Source organism: Condylostylus longicornis, unplaced genomic scaffold (genome assembly GCF_029603195.1).
Source record: "Condylostylus longicornis isolate FDR11 unplaced genomic scaffold, ASM2960319v2 ptg000170l, whole genome shotgun sequence".
In the NCBI taxonomy this organism is placed as follows: domain Eukaryota; kingdom Metazoa; phylum Arthropoda; class Insecta; order Diptera; family Dolichopodidae; genus Condylostylus; species Condylostylus longicornis.
The window spans coordinates 26,219-52,273 of NW_026578138.1; the positions used below are offsets into that span (position 1 = coordinate 26,219).

The 26,055-nt window shown below is 34.9% G+C and overlaps 1 protein-coding gene across 1 annotated transcript in view; it reads left to right on the plus strand.

Annotated features, from left to right (window-relative positions):
- Window positions 1-26,055, plus strand: part of LOC129616278 (inactive serine protease scarface) — a 138,222-nt gene that overhangs the window by 10,338 nt on the left and 101,829 nt on the right. The window lies entirely within an intron of this gene.

Consider the following 26,055-nt stretch of genomic DNA (forward strand, 5'->3'; position numbering starts at 1 on the left):
TCATTTCAAAGAATTTTATGCGGGGATTCATCAACTCAGCAAAGAGGTGAATACGATTTACAAACGATACTTACGGAACGTGCCTGAAGTGTATCCTTTTAAATAGGATACACTTCATGACCACTTTTGTTTGAGTATAAATTTAGATAGAGTTACAAATTAAACAAAAAGATCAATTTTTATATTGATCAAGCTTAGACAAAAGTTTTTATATTGATCAAGCAAATTCACTTCAAAAGTTAGAGTTATGGCTTCCCGAAGGATTTTGGCATGAAGGCCATTTTATGTTCTTTATTTTAAAAAAACAAAAAACACAATATTTTTAATTTCGGATATAATTTTTTGTATTATTATTATTTTTTTTGTAAATTATTAACTATTTTAAAACTATAATTATTATTACATTATTATTATTTCATTAATATTGTTACATAATTATTATTACTTAATTAATTATTTTTATATTTAACTTGAAAAAAAATAACCTTAGGATTATTTTATTTTAAAAACACTTGCTTATTTTAAATCAATTCAATTGCACTGTGACTATTTTCAGAATAGGTAAAAAAGTATATAATTTCAAATCATTTATACATATTATAAGGAGAGAAAAATGAATTTTACTGTTAATTCATTTTTCGAAATTAAACTTAATTATTAATGTGTAACTGAATCATTATGTAGGTAATTTAAATATGCATAATTAAGCCAAGTTTAAGAAACTACGTTAATATTTAAGAAAGTGTGAGAAAGTGTTTTTCAATAATTTAAAAATCTAGTCAGGGGTGTAGAATTTTTTGTGAGAAAGATCTCAACATCACCCTCCCCCGAGATTTAACGTATTTAAAATAAGATAAAAAAAATTTAATATGATTCGAATTAAAAATTGTAGTACGAAATATGAAAATTACAGGTAAAAAAATAAAAAAAGGTAAGAAAAATTTATGTATCTCTAAGAATTATCTAAACTCAACGTGACTATTTGATTCTGACACCAAAATGCTAAATGCAGGCTCCAAACAGTCAATTGAAATACAAGAATTTCGTCCGTACAGCATATCTGTTATCCAAGTTATTAAAAACGGTACGACGTTAAATGAATTTACAATCAGCGGAATCATTTAGTATCAGAATTAAGGAAGTCAAGCATGTGGTGGAATGCTCCAACATTTTTAGAATCTTTAAAATTTAACAGAAACACAATTCCCATCCCTCAAAATTAAAATACTCAATTAGAAAAACGTTCTTCGGTTACAACAATTGAAACTGAAACATCATCATTTCAAGAACACTATTATTAATATATCTACCATTTTGTTAAATTTGTAGCAATAGCTACATAGCAAGATGTTTACTACTTATATCTAGTTGCAAATATTCCATTTAAATGTAACATATCTAAATTTCAATCAATTTTTTTATAAAATATAGAGCTTCAGTTTGCAAAATAAGGAGTAAAAAAATGGCTCAAAATAACAGTTTTTAAAATAAAAGTGTATGATACAAACTAATATAAATTTGCTAAAGATGGCAAACTCGTATCATTGAACCCATTTTTGCATCAAGATGGAATTTTTCAGAAAAGTGGGCGTATTCAAGAATCAATAGTACCTTACAATAAAAAGCATTCAAAAATACTAACAAAGGAAACAACATTTGTCGACATCATTAGAGATTATAGTACGAGATATTCGAAGGTAAACCTCTAATGTGTAATATTTTAAATTTAAGATACTGGACAATTTATTGTAAACACATAGTTAAAAAAAATAAGGCAATGTTCAACATGCATGAGCTAGAGAGAAAAAGGCTATACGTAGAAATAGGTAATTAATCAGGTTACCACACAACCATGTCGTTCTTTCAGTAACACAGGTACAGACTATTTTTATGACCCTGGACGTTTACAATCATACATGTACAATAATAATAACTTTTCAAAATTATAAAGTATCACATTAAGTATTTTAATTCATATTTCAGAATTTCTTTGTGAAACAAAATGTGTATTAAACCAAAAATTTATTGAATTATACTATCAACCTATTTACCAAAACTCAATAAATTGTGTAGATCATCCTGTATATTATATCACAGTTTATTATTTTTCCAATTTCCAAAGATGTTTGAATGCAAAACTTGACGTTGTCTGTCATAACGTCATTGTCTAGCAGTCAAACTGCTTCTATATTTACATGCTTTTCTAGATGAGCCCTATGCTTTATAGCACAACTCCCAATTTCATCTAGAACCAAAGGAATCCCTATACCCCTATGGATGTCATTGTTACGTATATGCCGTAGCGCATATAACATGCTCCGTAGAACTTTATTCTGGAAGATTTGAATTTTGTAAATGTGAGTCTTTTTGGCACAACCCCACAGTTGAATGCCATATAGCCATATTGGTGTAATGATTTGGGAAAATTTGACTTACGACCTAGGAGCCAATAATTTTCTCTATATTTATTTTCTAATTCTATGTGTTTCTTCTTTATATGGTCTTTCCACCTTAGCTTAACATATAAAGTCACCCCTAGGTACTTTGCTGAGTAATGGATCGCTACGTTCGTTCCATTTAAGTTAATTTGTGGTGGGTTCACTATTTTTTGATAATAGCAGCTTTTAAAAAGCTTAGACATCATTCGTAACAGTGAAATGGGTCTGTAAGACTTTATTTCCCTCAAGTATTTCCCGGGTTCGGACACCATAATTACCTCCGCGACTTTCCAAGCACAAGTAACATACTAAAATTCATAGCTGTATTCATAATTTTCGTGAAATGTTCCAATGCCTCGTCTGATAGCTCTCTGAGTACTTCCGCGGTAATAAGATCAAAATATGGCGATTTTTTCAACTTCAGGGATCTTATCTTTTCCGCAATTTCTAACTGAATAAGTGGAGCTATGCTGCCTGCTCCATTTGCGATAGGTTCAACCAAACTTACATCTCATGTTATTCCGTTTGGTGTGAATATGCTTTCAAAGTGATAAGCAAACTATTCGGTCTTCTCTATATTGCACCTCGCCCAATTGCTATTTACTTTCGTCAGTGGCGGAGCGTGCTCAATCGGTTTCTTTTTGCTCTTTGCCGCCTTCCATAAGGAATAATTCGTTTCCTTCGTAGCTGACAAGTTGTTCTTTATATAATTTTCGTATGTAGCTGATTTAAATTCTTGGATTTTTCTTTTAAGCACCTGGGAAAGTCTTCTTAAAACAGTTTACAGTATTTACTATTTGCTTTCGGTTTGTACTTTGACATTTTTGAATTGTTCCATGCAGTTTTTTGTATGATTTTAATAAATCCTTCTAACTCCAGATCTTATTGTTCTCTTGGTTGTATATTAATATTTACGTCATTAATGTTTATTATTTCGTATTTAAAGCTAGGCCAATAAGTAGGAGCGCCAGTATCTTCCTCTAGTTGAGATGATTCTAGAACCATGTGTTTGGCATTATAGTCACCTCCAACTAGATATCCATGTCCATGTTTGTACAGCAGATCCTTAAAAGTATTTTCCTTTATGCTGCAATTTAGTGAACACCAACCATACAGCACCAACGTTAAAGTCCTGTTAAGTAGATTTAATTTTTGTTGAATTGAGCTGAATTTCACCTGTTTCTATCTTGAATTCTTCATTACTTTCTACACTTTCTTTTATTAGTATTGCACTACCTCCTCTTAGCTGATTGCTGGGATGTGCCGCTTTATAGCAATCATAACCTTTTATTTTATGGTCCGTATTATATGTCAAATGAGCTTTCGACAGCAAACAAATATCTATATTTTTCGTTTTGAGAAAAATCTCTAACTCTTGTTTCTTATTAAGAACACCATTAACATTCCAAGTTACTGTATGTATTTAATTTACGTACATCTTTTCTTAATTTCTTTTATGTCCCTACATACACCTCAGTGTATCTATTTACTATTTTTAATAATCTTTAGAGATCTAGTCAATTTTAATCAGCATACTGAATACGATACTCCCTCTAACACTTTGCTAGGCGTTGCTAGTCTGGCTATTTTTTTAGCTCTTTACTCATTAAGTTCAACTTGATTTTGTTTGGATTTATTCTTTTTTGATCTTCTTTTTTGCAATTCTTTTGCAACCAAACAACCAGGATAGTTAGCAAGGTGTGCCTCATTGCAGTTCGCACATTTGGGCTGAAGGTTATCCTTCTTGTTGCACTCTGCTGTCATATGATTTCCAGCACATTTTTCACATTCAGCCCCTCTTTGGCCAAACTTTTGTGTGTGTCCAAATCTCTGGCATATTTTGCATTGCGGAATGGAATTCCTCCTTCTAAGAGCTTTAATTTTTACTTTCATGTGCTGTAAATATTCTATTTTACAGATTTTAGTTATCTCTTCCGAATGGTTAAAACAAAACACAAAGAGCGGAAGTTTTACTGAAATATATTTTCCATTTTCCTTTTTGTTTTTGATTTTATTTACAACATCTAGACATTTAAAACCTTTGCTAATGAGCTTATTTTTAATATCCTGGGGCTCACACGATGGATGGAGATATCTAACCATATTATGAATTCACTATTACAACATGCAGATGTTATATTAATAAGTAATGTGCTTATTACACTAATCATATTAACTTTACGGAAATTTCTTTATACAACTGCAGAACAGATGGATGACGTAATCAAAAGAATGAATTAAAGGCAGAAAAATTAAAAAATTTTTTTTCTAGAACTGGCCTCGAGCCAGTGACCTACCGCTTTTTAGGCGGACGCTCTACCAACTGAATTACAGAGGTATGAAGAAATTGCCGACGAAATGTTCCTGAAATTGTTTTATATTGTAATTCATATGATAACTAAGTATTTGTTTACATTGAGTTGCTACATGCAATCAACTATTTGAAACATACAATCACAAGAACATATATATAAATAGGTATTTCGCCTATTACACTAATATATTATGAATTTACTATTACAACATGTAGTTATTATATTAATAAGTAATGTTCTTTTTACACTAATAACATTAACTTTAATGAAAAGTTCTTCATACAACTGCAGAACAGATGGATAACGTAATCAAAGGAACGAGTTAAAGGCAGAAAATTTAAAAAATTTTTCTCCTTGAACTGGACTCGAGCCAGTGACCTACCGCTTTTTAGGCGGACGCTCTACCAACTGAACTACAGAGGTATAAAGAAATTGCCGACGAAATTTTCCTGACAATGTTTTATACTGTAATTCATATGATTACTAAGTATTTCTTTACATTGAGTTGGTATATGCAATCTACTATTTGAAACACACAATCACAAGAACATGTATATAAATAGGTATTTCGCCTATTACATTAATATATTATGAATTTATTATTACAACATCTAGTTGATATATTAATAAGTAATATTCTTATTACACTAATAACATTAACTTTAATGGAAAGTTCTTCATACAACTGCAGAACAGATGGATAACGTAATCAAAGGAACGAGTTAAAGGCAGAAAATTTAAAAAATTTTTCCCCTTGAACAGGACTCGAACCAGTGCTCTACCGCTTTCTAGTCAAACGCTCTATCAACTGAGCTACAGAAATATGAAGAAATTGCCGACGAAATGTTTAGCCATAACTTTAGCTGGCCTTGTCAGTTCTCATGGCCGGAGAGCGCTTGTACTTCTTTGGATTTTCAGCCTTCGTCTTAGGGCTGGTTTCATTATTTTTTTTAACTGTCTTCTCTGAATTTATTTCAGAAGGTTTTTCCATTTTTCGCTTCTTTGTATTATTCCGTGTTAGGATCCAGTCAGTTTCTTTAGTCAGTTCTTCCTCGTTAGTTTCATATGCCATAACTTCATAGCCGTTCCTCATACATAGCCTATATGTATAATGTAAAGTAGGCATATTATTATACACTGCACTTCGTGAAAGGTATATTAACTTTGGTATGGAGTTTGTAACTACTTGAAGGAGTCATCTGCGGTACGGACATATATATATATTCTTTCTCAGCGTAAAATTCTGCGTCGATTTAGACATGTCCGTCCGTCCGTCCGTCCGACCGTCGGTCCGACCGCACGATAACTCAAAAACGAATAATGCAACCGACACCAAACTTTCACAAGTTTTTTCTTTTGTGCCAAAGACGAACCCTATTGTTATTGGACTAAGTCGGACAACGGGTTCGGATAGCTGCCATACAACTCCAAGAGTTTATTTTAAATATTTCAAAAACTAATAAAGCTATAAATATAAAATTTTGTACACATGTGTCCAATTATATTTTACACATGCTTTAATTATAATGGGATAGCTGCACCGGTTCGGGTGCTTGCCTTACAACTCCAAAAGCTTATTTTACATATTTGGAAAAATAGTAAAGTCAGATTCATGAAACTTGGCAGTCGGATGTCTAATTATAGGTCAGACATGTCCGTGAAGTTTCTATAGAATGATTTTACAGGTTCGAGTAATTGCTACACAATAACGAAAGGTGCAGGGTATAATTAAATCGGTTTATACCGACTGAAACGTTTTTAATTGTTTTTATATCAAAGCAGCAATTTTTATTTATGACACTGCTTCCGCAGAAAGTGCGGTGCGGTGGGCATTGGATGAGGCTAAAAACTCTGTCCCACCTTGCCGTGGCGAGGGAGCTTAAGTTAGACCTGTGAATAGAATCATTCGGTTTGGTCTGGGTGGATTGATGGAGGAGAAGTCTTGGTTCAAAAGCCCAAGGCACACAAACTAGGAGCGAAATTGATGTGCTTGGGCGTGAAATTGGCGCCCGCCTCCGTACTAGAAAAGGTTGTGAATGAGCTTTGGGTCCAACTGCCCCATTGGTATGCTAAGAAATTTTAAGAATGCACCTTGGTGGATCCCGGCGTTGGATAGGCTCAGGAGGGCATCAAGGGAGAGCACAAGGTGAAATTAACATTCTATAGCAAGGAAATCCGTTGGACTGAATGCAGACCTGCGCTCTGCGCTTAGCTCTGAATTCTGCGAAAGCATAGAGTATACATCGGCGGCTGCTAGGCAAAACAAGGTCCCGGTTAAATAAAACGAATGCATCTTTGAGGATGTCGGTTGGCAACTACACGGAGAATGAAGAGCAACGTGCTCTTCTCCTTCTGGAGAAACATTTTTCTGGTAGCGGCGCGTATGTCAGGCTCGTAGCGTGGGAATATAGATCACCACGTCCTGAGGACTGGCAGAGGGCTGCGCGTATATTTACGGATCAGAGGATAAGATGGACTATTGGCACTTTCCAGCTCTTCAGGGCTCCCGGAGTGGATGGTATCTCACCAGTACTCCTGCAGCCTTTCTAAATAAGGATATTCAGGAGCAGCTTGGCTCTTTGATACATTCCCGAATCCTGGCGGATGGCTAGGGTGGTCTTTATCCGCAAGGTGTGACAGAATGGCTAATAGAGTAAAGGCCTGCGTGGGCTCATATCGCTTTCAGTATCCTCCGCCTCAGTCTATTTTGAAAAGCTCAATGGATTGGCTAAGCGCAGCCAGGTCAACATGTGCTTGGCTCCGGGACATTGAAAGAAGGAAATGAGGTAGCTGACGCGCTAGCGAGAAGGGGGGCAAACGTACTTCTTCTTGGACCGGAACCCATCTGTCTATAAAATAAGTCTTCCGGAGCTACGGCAAGCCAAAGAGCTTCTGCAAGATTATAATCAGAAGCGTTTTAAAAAAATTATAGGAATGGGCAAAAATCAGGTAAGAATCCTTACCGGGGTTTTGTAGGGTCTCTGCCGTCTTGGGAGCACCTCAACAGGTTAAGCCGGGAAAGTAAAGACACTTCAAATAATGTGAGGAAGGTAGAAAACTTTCACTACATCATCTGGGAAAGTGTGTTTTCCTCGCTCGAAGGAGAAGGGAAAAACTGACTTTAATCCATAGAAGGAAAGTGTAAATAAACTATTTTTAGCAACCTGTCGGTTTGTCGATCTGTATGTACGCCTGAACTCAACTTCGCATTTTTTAGCGGGCCTGTTTTACATTTTTGATCATTGACAGCTTTTATAGTTTCTGAGATATCAACAAATAACTTTTGAAGTTGTATGACAGCTACCAGAAGGAGCCGAGCAATTTCAGCGGCTTTTATCAAACACATTGGCCCTACTAATATATTTCTTTGTGTGAAATTTCAATACCACAGCTTTAACAGTTAATATATATACACAGCTTTCTGAGATATAGCCCAACAAATTATGAAGTTGTATGGCAGCTACCCGAACCGATATTCCGATCACGTCCAATTTAAATAGGGTTCTGGCACTTACTACAATAAATCATTTGTCAAAATTTGGTGAACTTAGCTCAATTAGTTTTTGAGTTATTGTTGGGACAAGCGGGCGGACGGACGGACGGACAGACAAAGCTAAATCAACTCAGAATTTGACGCTGATCAAAAACATACACTTGAGTCTATATCTAAGAGCGTTATTTCTTAGCGTTACAAACGGTAAGGCAAATTTAGTATACCCTTCGTACGACTATAAAAATATAGATATTATAACAATTTCCTTAACTTTAATCAGTTAAAAGTATTGACCATTGATAATTGGTACACTATTTGCTATTTGTAAATTATGGAAAAAATCAGTTTCTTTTTATACCGAATCAACTTAAAATGTAACTTTTGTCAAAAATAAAGAGTAATTTTATTGATGCAAGTTAATTTCATATTTAAATTTAGTCATATTTATGTGTGAATGATATATTTTGTAAAAATATTAGAAAATTAATTGTTGAAATTCATAAATCTAGTCATTCTTGTGGAGAAAATTTCTAGAGTTAACAACTTAACTAGATCTAGCCTAGCTAAAAAAAATTTAAATAATGGATCACTAGAAACAAAGAAATGAAGCCTGTTTTAAAATTGGTAATATATAGATAAATAAAGTTGAGTCAAACCAATGGTTTGTATTGTAGCACTTTTCCCTTCAACAAGTGAAAATTCTGCTTTTAAATACAGTCTATGTATATCTATCACACTATTGAAATTATTTTCATTCATATACAAAACTATTTCTAGGATTGCATATATTTAGGATGATGCATATTGTGCAGTCTTTGAAATAAAGCTAAAATTAATGTAAAGTGGTTCAACATAATTCTCGATTTTAAGGGTTAATTGTGTGAGTTAAGAAAAATAATTATATTTTTTAATGTCATGGAATTTACAGTTAGCTTTTTGCGTTTATAGAAATTTGAAAAAGCTTGCGGTTTCAGAAATATAAAGTGTCAAAAATTCAAATTTTACAAATTTCAAGAGGCGATAACTTGTGAGGCGTTGGAGATGGAAAAAAATTTTCTTCTAACGAATTTCAAGCTTCTACAGACTGAGCTCATAAAGAAAAGCGACATCAAAAATTTGGAAAAAAAGGACTTTAGATAACGGTAAATTTTAACGGCCATTTTGTTTTTCTAAAGTTTAGCTGTAGTATACTGCACTAGGGGAAGCAAGCCACTGCCTTTCTGCGTTTGCAAAATTTCAAAAATGCTTATGGTTTAATTGCAACAAAAAGTTAAAAAAGGCCATTTTTAGGGTTTTGGGGGGGGAGATAGGCAAAAACCTTGTTTTACGGAAATAAGTTTCTAGTAAAGATCTATATACGTATTAAATTTCAGGTTTCTATCTTCAAGGGTGTAGAAGTTTTGTAAACAAAAAAAGTGTACACGGACGGACGGACGGACTAACAGAATGAAACTAATAAGCACTTTTTTTCAAAAAATTTTTAGAAAAGTGCTAAAAAGCAGGTAATTTTATTCTGTGCGACATATTTTAAAAATGATACGGTAAGTTTGACTAGAACAAATGGACTAGAATTGAAACGGAAAAATTGAAGTTTGGACATTATGTAATATGTTGTTTTTAAAGTGTGTCTGTTCAGATGACTTGTATACCCTCAGAATAAAAAGGCGTAATTTCAAGCAGATCAAAATGATCTTTGCTGTTAGTTTTTAAATCAAAATTTGAAAAATAAAAGACTGTTGTTTAAAGTCCAAGAATAATATATAGCTTTTTCATATTCTGTTTTACGGCGAAGATTTAGTCGATTGTTGATCTGTCTTCTCTGAAACGGCATTGGTACTCGGGCAAAATATTTTCCGCAAAAAACTTTAGCCTCTGCGATATAATATGTAAGATTTTATAAACCGTAAGTTATTTTCGTATTAAATTTCCGCGTAGAATTCTCTTATATATCCACTGTCAGGTGATTGTCTGATTTCTTCCACCTTCTTTTCCATTGCTACACGTTTTTTGTTTTCCATATTTTGTCGGCAATTTTCCTTTTATTTTTATAGCTTTCTTCGTTTCTCCTGGTATTCCTCCGCAACATAACTTCTCTTGCTTCATTATTGTCCTTAATGACTTAAGCACATTCGTTCTCATACCAATTTTGATTTCTTTCTGTTTCTTTCTCTCGTACTGTTTTTCTTGCGCATGTTAACAATATATTTTTCAGATCCATCCATTTATGATCTATACTACTATCTTGCTTTATTTCTTCTACAGTTTTTAATTTTTTTTTATTTTATTTTGTTTAAATTTTTTGTTTTATATTTTTTTGTTAAATGACAGATACAGAATTTTTTTTTTAAATAACTCCTACAGTTAGCGGCTCGACAGGTTCTTACATCTAAGAGTGATGCTGTCCATCTTTTGGATGCGAATACATGATCTATTTGATTAACGATGTTACTTCTCGGCATATTCCAAGTACCCTGATGTATATTCCTGTACTGAAAATGTATACTTATTGAGGTACTGGAGGCCAGATGGCAAAGGAATGTTGACCAGCCGCTTCCTTGGTAGCGCGTTCTATGTCTACTTTGGCGTTGAAATCGCCTAATATTAAAAGATATTATGCCTGTTTACACCTTTGAATATTTCTTTCAACTTGTCATTAACGCGAGGGTCGTGAGCTATCACTATCAATCCTTATTTAAAGCAATTGAGAACTTCTCGTAACGTTCGCTTTTTATTAATAGGGGTGTTAGCCCAACGCTAAACCTTCAAACTGCGAACGCAATTTGTTGTACTGGTATTTGACGTCTTCAGCACTCAGATTTATCAATTAGCAATTGTCAGATTTATCAATTAGATTTTCTTGGCGGAATCGGTCAGTAGCCAGTGGTTATCATGAAGAGGTATAATAAGTATTTGGTGGGCTTCATAGTTGCAGCACTGTGTTTCGCCAAGTTGAAACCAATTAGATGCCTAGCATAATCCACTGCACCCAACCACCATTATTCAATAATTATATATTTAAAATTTGTTTCTATATTTTTTACCACAGTTTTGAATATTATACAATTCATATAGGAAGCTTTAAAAAAAAATTCGTTAGGAACCTTTAAAAAAACATACACTCACATTTATGTGCTTAAAACTTTTGCGAATTTTTCCAGAGTATTATAACAATATTTTTTTGGAAATTTTCTTTAAACTTTTATAATAGTATTTGTCTGTTACAAATTAAAAAAACATAAAACAAAAAATTTAAACAAAATAAAAAAACTTTTTTTTAAAATAATCCAAAAAAAGAAAAATACGATAATATGGGGGGCAAGCATCGGTCTGATAACCTTCTGATTAACAGACCACTGCGCTACCGACTAGGCTACGCAGTACCTTGAATTTATCTTTGAAATTCTTTATTTTATTTATAATTCCTATAACTCTTTAAAAACCATTCTATTTTACATTATATAATAGCTACTTCTCAGGTGTGAAAAAGTACAGGTACTTCCGGAAGTGTTAGACACACGTGAGAAAAGGCTTTATATAGGATTTTTCGTATAGGGGCGCAGAAAAAGCAAGAATTACACCCGCCCTCCCCCTTGATCCCCTCCCAAGATGCTATGTGACCACTTTTTGCAAAATGGTTGTACATTTCATGGGGGTAGATTGTAGATTTGCAGATTTCAAGGGTACCGAGTATGACAGGAGTAACCCTCCAAGCCACCGCAGCCATTCTTGACTCATTGTAGCCTCCCCACGCTCCCATATATAATATCCCCGTCCCAACCACAAAGCCAGAGATATCCCTAAGGCAGTTGGACAACAATTCCCGAACACTTATGGACACATTTCTAAGACAATTAGAGCGCCGAACAGCCAGTGACGGGCAGTCGCAGAAAATGTGCAAGGCGGCAGTCGCAGAAAATGTGCAATGCCCCATGAAGAAATTCGCAATAGTGTAATCCGACTCCTGCTCATCCCTAGCAACTCTGCGGTGAATCCGCTGGAGCACGCCGAAAGAAACACCTTCGCATGACGGTACCCTTTCGTGTCCCGCCAGTGACGTCCGCGTTCCGCCGCGAACAGGTAGGTAAGCCTGGCCCCCACGGCGGAAGAAGGCAGACCCCAGAAAGGCAGCGGCTGCACAAAGTAAGCCCCAGGTCCCCTCCACGCCAGCCCATCGGCAATTTCTTTCCCTGCATGGCCACTGTGGCCCGGCACCCAAATGAGCGTGACTCAGTTCTCCGATGCCAATCCCACAAGTGCAGCAAGGCAGCCCCAGACCAGTTTGGATGTAACCTGAGCTGAACGAAGCGCCAACAGTGCAGTCCTGCTGTCCGAGAAAACATAGATTGTGCGGTTTCTATACCCCCTTTCTAAATTGATTCTCAGATAGATCTCTATTGCATTTATTTCAGCTTGGAACACCGTGCAATACTGATCAAGGGTTGCATATATACGCGTGTCCGGGCGGACGTCCAAGGCCGCCGTAGTCCTCTCGATAACTCTATCTATATGGGTATTCCAGGAGAGACGATCACCCAGGGATACCCCCAGATACTTCACCTCCCTAGAGTAACTAATACGTTCACCAAACAGAATTGGGCTGGATTTATGTTGAACCTAACGCCTTCGCACCACCTTTCCACAACACGTAAATTTTGTCGGCGTATCCCCAGACACGTGCGCGTGCTCCCCCGAGAGCAGCGATTAGATCATCCACTACAATGGTCCACAGGAGGGGCGAAAGAACCCCGTCCTGTGGACACCCTTTTGCAGCGGACATGAAGAATGTATCGTTGGCTATGGTGGACTTAATGATCTTATCCTGTAACATCCAATTAACCCATATGCTCGTCGTCGCATCAACCCCCCGTTTGTGCAACACTTACAGATGACATGATATGGGGTGTTGTCAAAAGCTCCCTCTATATCAAGGAAGCAGCCAACTGCCACCTCTCGCACCTCCAGTGAGTTTTCAAGGACCCCCACCAGACGCTGCAGAGCAAGTACAGTAGACCTTCCCGACTGATAAGCGTACTGAGACTCATGCAGGGGATTGCTTCCCAGTGCGTCGTCCCGTATAAATCTATCAATCACTTTTTCCATTGCTTTCAATAGAAAAGAAGTAAGGCTGATTGGACGGAAAGACCTTGGGTGGTTGCATCCCTCCATGCCTGAGAGATGTAACCCCACATAGCTGGCAAGAAAAATTGCCAACAGTGTTCTAGCAATATGTTGAAAACCCCTCTGCAAAAATGCAGGATATATCGCATCATCACCTGGAGATTTGAAGGGCCTGAAAGAGAAAACATCCTGCCCATCGTGAAGACCAAACGGAATCGTTGCCAGTCATCCCTCCTGGGCCAGGACAGCCCTCGGGTCAATGACCGCACTTGAGTGATTCCGAAGAATCTCCGAGTCAGGAAATTGCGTTGATGCCATAAGCTCCGATGTCTGCTTTCCGTTCTCAGTCAATCCGCTAGCATACTTTTTGGAAAGTGAAGACGCGCACTGCTGGAGAGTTCCTCAATACCCTTGCAGAACGCCATCCACGAAATTCTCTTCGCTTTCCTACTTTCTTTATTGTATTTCGTTATTGTATTATTGAATAGCTTTCTGGTCTTTAGTCTAAGCTTTGAAAGCCCTTCATTCCACCACGAGCACTTCCTACTGCTCCGCCTGGGCCTAGCGCGGCAGCTTCTAGGCAGGCACTAGTAATAGCCGCCGTCAGGGCCTCGCTGGCCAGTCCGATATCCATTACCGTTCTGACAGAAGCGGGAATGGATCCATTCCCACCCATGAGGAGCGTTTCGAATGGACTCCAATCTGTGCATTGGGGCACCAGATACATTTCTTCTGCCAGGCCCCCGGAGACCATAATATCAAACCCAATCTACCTATGATCGGACATGGATGTCTCATCTGAATCATGCCATCCACAAACCCTACTGCCGATAAACTCAGTGCAAAGCGTGATGTCAAGGACCTCCTCCCTAATTGCATTTATGAATGTCGGACTATGCCCTCATTTATTGTTATATATATTATATTCATTTATTGTTATATATAAATTCAAATATGCACTCACCTCTTTTTTTTATATCCTTCACTACGTAAGGCTCTTGGATTAGGGCGATATCGAGGTGATCCTTCATAAATCTATGACCTAGAACATAAGTAGATTCCCTAACATTCTGTAGATTTATTTGGATGCACCTTACAGCCTTATCATTTCCTTCGGCTCTTGTCTAAGGACTTTGGCCCTTTAGACAAAGGCTTTACTTGAGCCTTACTTCTCATTGCCGCCTTTTTACGCATCTTCGTGGGCGCCTGCCCTGCCACAGCCTCTTTTGCCGTCCTAGGTGCCAGCAGCTCCGGGCTTCCCAATGGGCTTGAGACCTTTTGGTTCATCCGGGACGCTTGTATTTGGCGTGCTTGTCGATGGTAACTTCTTTTCCCTTGCCACCATTTTCAGAGCGACTTTAGACTTTCCAATGAGTTTTGACTCATTTGGCTGGCCTGAAGTGCTCGGCGCTGTCGCGCTGGGCGTCAGTTTTTTATTTTGTCCTGCCCTGCCACCGACACCTTGAGAGGATTTTCTTCCTTTAACCCGAACGGTAACACGGAAGAGGTTCAGGAAAAGTCGGAACTCCGCTTTCCATAGATCTTCCAATTCGGAATCATTATATTAGATCTTCCAATTATCCATCCTCAGCACCCTCCCGGAACTCATCTGGAGGCTGGGATTTTGCTTCCCAGCCTCAAGATGAGTTCGGGGAGTTCTCGTCGTTTGGTACGTAGGTGACGCAGACATGCTGTTTGGGCATGTCGTCGCCATCCAGTACCACGACGTTGCAGCCGTCCCAAGGCTTTATCTTCCTGCAGATACTGGTTATCCACTCCCTGGTGTTTTAATTATTGCATTTAACGGATATCCATCTATTCCTTTGCAACCCTGCAATGAATTGTGGATGAGAATCCACAACTCTATCCGTTTCATCCATGATGGCTACTTTGATTTTCCCCATCTGGACTTCGGATAGCCTTTCCTCTGGATGCAGTCTATGAGTGATGGCCACCTTGACCTGTGCTACTGCATCCCGATAAGAAGTCATTTTCGAGTTTTGTTGAGGAATGTTCCCAGGGACCTTTCCCTCAACATCGCCCTTCATCGACCTCTTTTTTGAGGGCTCTGCATCAGGGGTGTTGTTTTGTGACCTCTCCCTCTGCGGATGGTTGGCCACAACATTAGATCCGCAGACCCTCAGCTTTTCTAGCCTTTCCTCCTCATATCTACGAACTTCCTCCGGGGACATGCCATCCCTGATATACTGCGATACGCCGCTTGGATGCACCAGAGAAATATTGTTTTTTTTTTTCTATCTTTTCAGGTCCTCCTCAGTTTGTTGGATAATAGGTCCAAAAGGATCCTGATTATCCATCTCAATCGGAGGCGCCGCCTTTTCCTCTACTGGCGTGAGAAGGAGTTCCTCCTCTGCGTCAGTCGAGAGAAACTCTGGTTCCGCAGACCCTTCAGCACTAACTGTGTTAGTATTAATGTTGTCCTTAGTATTGTCATTATGTCCTTAGTATTGTTGTTGTTGTAATTGTCAATGTTGTTATTTTTGTTGTTGTTGTTGCATTTGTTGTTATTGTTAGTGTTGTTCTTGTTGTTGCTGTTGTTGTTGTTATTGTTTTGGTTCTTCATTTTGTTCCCACGAGTAGCGCAGCAAAATATAATCACCCATGGCAGAGCCCGGCATATCATGGGAAGGCTTGTTTAAACTGGAGGGCACCTGGTAAACAGAGTCCGCATATTAACGACTAAGCTACCCCTTACCCATGCAGTCATCGGTATATGCTATTCCACCTTGAGTTGGGACGCCTGTCGTCAGCTGACGTATAGATATAGGGCTTAAACTCACAAAGCAAGAGGTTCGCCGCGAGACATGACCACGAAACGAACTTTGATCGTTTCAATCACCCCTTTATCCTCCGCCATTCCCGGGGCTCACCACTAGGAGGTGACAGTGCGGTTTTGAAAAACGCAGAAGAAAAAAAACGGTATCAAAAATTTGAAAAAACGGGTTTTAGGTAACGGTAAATTTTAACGGCCACTTTGTTTTTTAAAGTTCAGAAATGGCATAGAAGAAGCTAGCCACTACTTTTCTATTTTTGCAAAATTTGGAAAATGCTTATGATTTCACTGCAATAAATAGTTAAAAAATGTCCTTTTTATAGTTTTAGGGGGTGTAACTTTTAGACGGGGGGGATAGGTGAAAGTTTTATTCTACATAGATAAGTTTCTGGTAAAGATCTATGTAAATATAATATTTCAGATTTCTTTCTTCAAGGGAGTAGAAGTTTTGTAAACAGACATACGGACAGACGGACGGACGGGACGTTTTAATGCGAGGAATTAAAATATTAAATTTCAATGAAATCGGTTGAAAATACGCAAAAATCTATATTTGGCCCGTAGTAAACGCCCGTGAGAAGTATTTAAAAGGAATTTTCGCAGTCTTATGCAACATTTTAGCTAAACTAGACAACGCCTTGCGGTCGGTTATGTGTTAATCATATCAGATTTTTTTTTATTAATATATTGCTTGCAAAGGAAATTATAACATATTATGTTAGTTATTATGTGTAGTTTATCTCGAACCTAATTTTTTATATTTTGCGATTCAACGGCTTACCATATCTAGATTGTAATTTTTCTTCCCTCATTAAATGAATTACTAAAGTACATACATTCATATTTTGACACGTTGAGTCTCAATGATGAGCAAATCTAAAATGCCAAAAATGTAAATATAATAAAATTTTTATGATTTAAACCATTGCTGTACATACGAACAACTAAGTAACGCAGAGACAAATTTTATTTCTACGGAGAAACAAAAAACTTAAAATTTTATATATGTTACTCTTTTATTTATACATACCTATACCAAGTTTTTCTAAATTGTAGGATTACACCTACATATGTTATAGGGATTTAAAGTAAGTCCCTATAGGTGAACACGGACTCCATGAAGTCTTTTAGATTTGGAGCTCATCATAAGTATTTGTAAAATTTTTTATAGTCATGAAGTTGATCGTGTTAATTTTGTTTTAATGGTTTCAAAAATATTTGAAATTAGTGTGATTCGCTCTAGAGGCTTCTATTTTTTAATTTTATAACTTTTTTAATTATATAACTTACCCATTTCTCCATTTTATTTATACATTTCAACTAAAAGCCCTCGGTTTTATGACCTTTGAAATGCAAATAATGATGAAATGAAAAATTATATAAAAAAATTAAATGTATAAAAAGGTTTTTAGAGACAGTGTACGCTATAATTTGACATTTGTCAGCACGTCAAAGTTTCTACGTGCTTCAAGTTCCACATCTACGACGAATAATAGGATTTAGACGCAATGGCATTGGCAAACAAATAATATAATTTATGCATGATTCGACCATGACTTCGGTAACCCTTGATCATAGTACGTACAAAATTACGTAATGTTCAAACAATAGAATAAAATATTTCTGTTACTTTTTTTATTGCTGGTTATATTAATGAACTTAAATAGACAAGAAATTTACATGTATTTATATATGTCGCAACATTGTATGAAGACTACGAGGTTCAGTCGTTGGAAAAAGCTCTACCGTCAATTTTAACGTGCATTACATTATTTGATTCCATTTGGTTTGACATTTTTACTGTGTGAATACGTATCTGGAAAATTAAAGTGATGAAAAATATAAATTACATTTTATTTAAAAGTAAAAAATAAAATATAAATTGTTTCAAAAAAGAATTTTCAAAACTTTCTTAAATTTATATATTTAAATATTACTACTTTCATACTACTTTCTAGTGGTTCCATAAAAAGCAAATTAAAATTAAATTAAAAGAAAATTTTAGAAAAATTAAAACGATGAATTTAACTTGCAAAGTTCCATTTTGTAAAGGGAGTAGTAAAACTAAAAGGCAATAGTAAAACACCTAATATTAGGTGTAACTAATTAGATTTCCAAAAAAAAACCAGAAGTACGGGAAAAACGGATAAAATAATTATATGTCCGTTGTTTTAATACTCCAAATCTAAATATTAAATTTCAAGGAAATTGATTGATTATTTCTTTTTATATGGGCATATGATTATTACTCACATATAAAATTTCATGAAAATCGGTGCAACCGAACTTGAGATACACGCATGCAAACACAGACTGACAGATTCTCAAAAATAGTTCATTTACACTTCCCTGCCATGGAAAAGTGCGTTGCCACTGAAAACTCGATATGCCCAACTTTTTGCCATCACATAACCTACCTTATTGTATACAATACGGTCGGTAATAAAATAGTTGCATCCATTTTTCTTAAATCTATTAGTAATATTTGGTGAAAAAATTTGAATTGAGAACCAATAATAGAAGACCAAGTAATTTCAAAATTCTTGATTTTCATAATATATAAAAACTGTTCTTTTAAATTCCTAAAAATTAAAAAAGAATTATTTAATTTTTCTATTTAACATTATAATTTTCATTATGGGTAAAAATAATTTAAGTTAAGATGGCTGCGTTTTCCGTATGTTAACTTATGTATCTTTAAATGTTGACGATAAGAAAAAATAAATGTTGATGTTTATGTACTTAAAATTTTTACTAATTTTTCCAAAATATTATAACAATATTTTTCTTGAAATTTTTCTTAAACTTTTATATAACTATTTATCTGTTATATATAAAACAAAAAATTTAAGTAAAATAACTAACCTTCTGGTTATCAGACTACCACGCTACAACCAGACTACGCAGTACCTTGAATTTCCCTTTATAATTATATATTTTATTCATATTTTGTATAACTCTTCAAAAACCATCCATACATTACATATACATAGCTACTTCTCAGGTGTCAAAAAGTATGGGTACTTTTAGAAGGGCTAGAGACATGGGACAAAAGGCATTAGATAGGGTTTTGACAAAAGCACGTTTCTCTTTTATTATACGAGACATAGCTACTTCTCAGGTGTCAAAAAGTACGGGTACTTTTAGAGGGGCTAGAGGCATGAGACTAAAGGCATTAGATACGTTTTGCCTCTAGGGTCCAGAAAAATGTGACATTGGAACGTTTTAGCCACGAAGTAGCTCTATTTTAAGATTTTCTGAAAACGTGTAGCAAAAGCACGTTTTTCTTTTATACTTTATTTTGTAAATGTAAAGTAAATGGCAGTTGGGCCGAATTGTTTGCTGATCACTTGGAAAACATATTCACGCCAAACGGAGTAACATCAGATGTAAGTTTGGAAGAACCTATCGCAAATGAAGCAAGCAGCAAAGCTCCACTTACTCAGTTAGAAATTGCGGAAGAGATAAGATCCCTGAAGTTGAAAAAGTCGCCGTATTTTGATCTTATTACCGCGAAAGTACTGAGAGAGCTACCAGACAAGGCATTGGAACATTTCACGAGAATTATGAATACAGCTATGGATTTTAGTATGTTACTTGTGCTTCGAAAGTCGCGGAGGTAATTATGGTGTCCAAACCCGGGAAATCCTTAAGGGAAACCAAGTCTTACAGACCCATTTCACTGTTACGAATGATGTCTAAGCTTTTTGAAAAGCTGCTATTAAGGAGATTGAAGCCAATAATAGAAAATAGGAGCCTCATACCAAACCATTAATTTGGTTTTAGAACAAACCATTCTACAATAGACCAGGTCTATAGAATAACGAATATCATAGGAAAAAGCTTCGAAAATAAAGAAATCTGCTTTCGATATTTCTACACGTAGCACAGGTATTCGACAAGGTATGGCACAAAGGCCGTAAGTTAGGACAAATAAGTCTTATATTTAAATTAGGACAAATGTTACCATCTCCATTTGCAGAAATTCTGAAGTCTTACTTAGCTAATGCATTATTTAGAATTAAACAAGTCGCTGAATACTCCACGCTAAGAGAAATAAAGGCAGGTGTGCCTCAATGCAGTACATTGGGCCCAACCTACTTTACACGAGTAATTTGCTACAAATAGAAAATGTTACGGTAGCCACTTTTGCTGACGATACTGCAATATTGGTAGTAGGAGCGAACATTGACGATTCGACAAAAAAATTACAGGAGGCAAGTAACAAAATAAGCCAGTGGACTAGTATTGGAAAATAAAGTTGAATGAAGCAAAATCGGTTCACATAAACTTCACCAATCGAAAAGTGAATCCACCACAAATTAATTTAAATGGAACGTACGTAGCGATTCGTTACTCCGCAAAGTACCTAGGAATGACTTTATATGTCAAGCTAAGGTGGAAAGAGAATATAAAGAAAAAACACATAGAATTAGAAAATAAATATAGAGAAAATTATTTGCTCCTAGGTCGTAAGTCCAATTTGTCCAAATCATTAAACCAATATGGCTATATGGCATTCAACTGTGGGGTTGTGCCAAGAAGACTCACATTAACAAAATTCAAACCTTCCAGAAGAAGGTCCTACGAAGCATGGTAAATGCGCCATGGTATATACGTAACAGTGATATCCACAGGGACTTAGGAATTTCTTCGGTTGTGGATGAAATTAGGTTTAAATCAGTTTTAAAAAAATACATAGGTGTACAGTCATAGTTAGGTGTGTTTGGACTTACAATTTTTTTCTAATTGTTCCAACAAAAAATTTTAAAATGTTCAATTTTAATACATTCATATGCACATACTTTTATATGTTGGAACGAAAAATTTCTGTAATTTTTATTCAGTATTCGTAACAACACGTACAGTTAGAAATTATTTGGACGACTAGTTTCGGAATAAAGCTATGTGCGAATGTCAATTTTTAACAAACGTTACCACTTCTTTAAAAATATAGCATTTTTATGCTGCATTTTTGGAAAACACTTTTTAATTAGCATTTTATTGCTGAAATATATCCTACTTTATTCAGTTGGTTATTTCCGACAATATTTTTAGGACATGTATAAGAAAAGCGTGCTCGATTTTAGGAAAAGTCAAAGAAAAGAGGCAGTGCTTATTTATTAAAGAATCTTTCTTACTTTCCTCTAATATATTCACAAATCTGCTAAAAAAGCCAGCAAGTAACAATTTTTGGAACATTTCACGAGAATTATGAATACAGCTATGGATTTTAGTATGTTACTTGTGCTTCGAAAGTCGCGGAGGTAATTATGGTGTCCAAACCCGGGAAATCCTTAAGGGAAACCAAGTCTTACAGACCCATTTCACTGTTACGAATGATGTCTAAGCTTTTTGAAAAGCTGCTATTAAGGAGATTGAAGCCACTAATAGAAAATAGGAGCCTTATACCAAACCATTAATTTGGTTTTAGAACAAACCATTCTATAATAGACCAGGTCTATAGAATAACGAATATCATAGGAAAAAGCTTCGAAAATAAAGAAATCTGCTTTCGATATTTCTACACGTAGCACAGGTATTCGACAAGGTATGGCACAAAGGCCGTAAGTTAGGACAAATAAGTCTTATATTTAAATTAGGACAAATGTTACCATCTCCATTTGCAGAAATTCTGAAATCTTACTTAGCTAATGCATTATTTAGAATTAAACAAGTCGCTGAATACTCCATGCTAAGAGAAATAAAGGCAGGTGTGCCTCAATGCAGTACATTGGGCCCAACCTACTTTACACGAGTAATTTGCTACAAATAGAAAATGTTACGGTAGCCACTTTTGCTGACGATACTGCAATATTGGTAGTAGGAGCGAATATTGACGATTCGACAAAAAAATTACAGGAGGCAAGTAAAAAAATAAGCCAGTGGACTAGTATTGGAAAATAAAGTTGAATGAAGCAAAATCGGTTCACATAAACTTCACCAATCGAAAAGTGAATCCACCACAAATTAATTTAAATGGAACGTACGTAGCGATTCGTTACTCAGCAAAGTACCTAGGAATGACTTTATATGTCAAGCTAAGGCGGAAAGAGAACATAAAGAAAAAACACATAGAATTAGAAAATAAATATAGAGAAAATTATTTGCTCCTAGGTCGTAAGTCCAATTTGTCCAAATCATTAAACCAATATGGCTATATGGCATTCAACTGTGGGGTTGTGCCAAGAAGACTCACATTAACAAAATTCAAACCTTCCAGAAGAAGGTCCTACGAAGCATGGTAAATGCGCCATGGTATATACGTAACAGTGATATCCACAGGGACTTAGGAATTTCTTCGGTTGTGGATGAAATTAGGTTTAAATCAGTTTTAAAAAAATACATAGGTGTACAGTCATAGTTAGGTGTGTTTGGACTTACAATTTTTTTCTAATTGTTCCAACAAAAAATTTTAAAATGTTCAATTTTAATACATTCATATGCACATACTTTTATATGTTGGAACGAAAAATTTCTGTAATTTTTATTCAGTATTCGTAACAACACGTACAGTTAGAAATTATTTGGACGACTAGTTTCGGAATAAAGCTATGTGCGAATGTCAATTTTTAACAAACGTTACCACTTCTTTAAAAATATAGCATTTTTATGCTGCATTTTTGGAAAACACTTTTTAATTAGCATTTTATTGCTGAAATATATCCTACTTTATTCAGTTGGTTATTTCCGACAATATTTTTAGGACATGTATAAGAAAAGCGTGCTCGATTTTAGGAAAAGTCAAAGAAAAGAGGCAGTGCTTATTTATTAAAGAATCTTTCTTACTTTCCTCTAATATATTCACAAATCTGCTAAAAAAGCCAGCAAGTAACATTTTTTGAAGATAAAGCAATTTCGTGATTTAATATTACCAGCATTTTAACAGGTTTGTAATATTTGTTAAGTGTTTGAGAATTAAAAATATCCACATTTTCAAATGTAGCCAATTTCGGCATTTTAGCAGATTTGAGTATCTTTGTATCCAAGCTAAATTTAAGGTATCAAAATGGATACAAATTGCAAAAAAGTGTCCAAATGGATACAATTGTATCCAAGTGGGAACTCTGATTGGAACCAATCTTTATATACATTTCTAACAAAAAAGCAAAAATTTTAGGAGTGAGGAATAGGTCACTTTGCTTCCCAGCTGCTCAAATTATGTAGGCTGTAGATTTGTCTCCATATAATAGTAACATTTCGGCTTGCTTAACTTAAAAGTCTGCTAGTCTTTCTGCTCAAGTGTCCAAGTTTTGAGCTTTACCTGATAGACCGAAGTGAGTAATTCTATATAAAACATAAAAGTTTCTACAACCACGCCCAAGTCTTTAAATAAGTTCCTCATATTCGCGCAGTTAATTGTGCTTTTTAACACCATTCTTGTTTTATTAATCGAAGTTGGGTCCCTTACATATTCATTGGTCTGTTGTTATATAAATTCTTTAACTAAAAATTTTGTTTTATAAAATTAATGTCTCTTTCATGAGCGGTATCGATGTTTTTTTGAAAATATATACAGATGGAAACTAATAATCACATCTTTTCTTTTTTCCAAATGGAAATGAAAAAAAATTTTAAAGTAACATTTGAGATTATAGTGTTGAGTTATTGACGTCTATATATTACTAACTTCTAATATACCGCGACTTCAATAATGCGCTTACGAAGTAAACTTTACAAAGAATCACATTCCAAAAAGTTTAGTAAAAGCTCTTGATATTGTACACTTTTCCTAAATGCGTTGTATACGTAGTTGATACGTAAAATAAAAGTAAATTCGACATTGAAAAAATTGAGCGCTCTTTTCATGCATGTCATATAAATGTTGCCAGAAATAAAAAATTAAATACCATATATTTTCAGCTACTTTTTTTCCTAAAATGCAGCATAAAAATACTAGGTTTTTAATGATGTGGTAACGTTTGTTGAAAATTAACTTTTGCACAGAATTTTAAATTAAAATTTTTAAACAAACGTCAAAGTATGTATTAATATTGCAAAAATTGTATTCTAAAATGTATTAAAAGCTTTAGCAGTTTTTTTTACAATCTGAAGGTATTGAAACTCTGAGGCGGTATCGTATTAATACCGTACTTAAATTTTTTATAAAGCATTGTTGAACTTACAGATAAAGAAAATTTGAAACCAATATTTCTTTATGAATAATCACAATCATAATGGTTGTAGTTTAGATTGATTGATATTTCCATTTAATTAAAAGTAAAAAGTTTTAAAAAAATGTCTTATAATTTTATCATTTCCTTACGCTATATACAGAAAATAAACAATTGCGATCTGTTTTATAATCCAAATAATGGATCTTAAGTTTTATTTAAAGTATTTTATAAATATTTTTTAGCTCGCAGGTATAAATACTTTCGACTAAAGTAAGAAGAAAAGACTGTATAAAAAAAGTGTTTTAGTGTATTAGAGCAAAGTTAAATGAAAACAAAAACAATAACAAATTTCTTATTACTTTCTGGTAATTACTTAACAGTAATTCAGTTTCATTCGTTGATTATTAATTTTGTTTAATAATTTATGGAATTTTTTCGAAATTTTTTTTGAGTTGCAGTAAAATAACCAAATTAAGTAAAATTTATTTGAAAACATTATGGATTATAAGCGTGTTTATACATGTACGTACATATGTATGTATTTATTTTTAGATGCCTATGGAATAGATCGCTGTTCAAGGAATCAATAAAACCGCAAAAGCAGTTTTCTGCTCATAACACAACTTGCCGTCAATTTCCAAGACAATTGCTATAATAAAATCATAGTTTATTTACAAATCATTGCTATAAATAAAAACCAATAGACACTGAATTTCCAAAGGCTAGTAACAGCGGCAATAATACAGACTTTTTTATGTTTTAGCAATAATTGCTTTTTCATTTTTGACAACTCAACTATGGCACAATTTTTTTTGCTTTTTCAAAAAACAAATTTTGAAAAAAGATGCTTATTAGTTTCTAGCTTATTAGAAAGTAGAAATTTTACATGTACACATATCTTTACTGAAATCTTATTTCCGTAGGAAAAAATTTTTACTAATCTCTCCCCCTCTTAAAGTTATCCCCCCCTAAACCATAAGAATTTTTCAAATTTTGAAAGCACAGAAATGCAGTGGCTTGCTTCACCTGTCACGGCATACTTTTATACTTTTATTTCCGCAAATAAAAAAGCAACTACCTTTGATCATCAAACCTATAGCAAAACAAAAGTGTAATGTTCTAAGAGCAGATTTAAATAAGAAGGACTTTTAAATAATAACCAAATTACTTTAAAATAAAAAATATTTAAAATAGAAAGAACGGTGTGATTGTTGTTGAAACTGATGATAATCTAGAGAAGAAGAAAATTAAATCTGTACTTGAAGTTAACCTGGATAAAAATTATGTAGTCAAAATTCCTTCTTAAAAAAAAACTAAAATTGAAATAGTGCGCATTGGCACACAGTACTCAGAAGTTGAGTTAATAACCAAATTGAAAGCGCAAAACCATCATCTTGAAGCGAGTGAAATGAAAATAATTAAGACATATAAAGTATAAAGGTAGGGTGAAGAAAAATATAATGCGATTGCCGAAGTTGATAAAGAATCTTTTCCTAAAGCTTTGCAAAATGAAAAAGTTTCTAAAGAATCGGAACGCTGCAAGGTATTCGACGCGTTGAGAGTGCTTCGGTGTTTTAAGTGTCATGGATTCAATCACAAGGCGGCTGAATGCAAAAATGAAGAAAAGTGTGTTAATTGTTTAGGTAAACGCAAAAACAGTGAGTGCAAAAAGGGGAAAGTTAATAAACGTATTAACTGCTTAGCTGCGAATGAGAGGTTAAAACTAAACCTTAATGCTACTAATGAAATACTAAGCAACAAATGTCCAGTTTATTTAAAT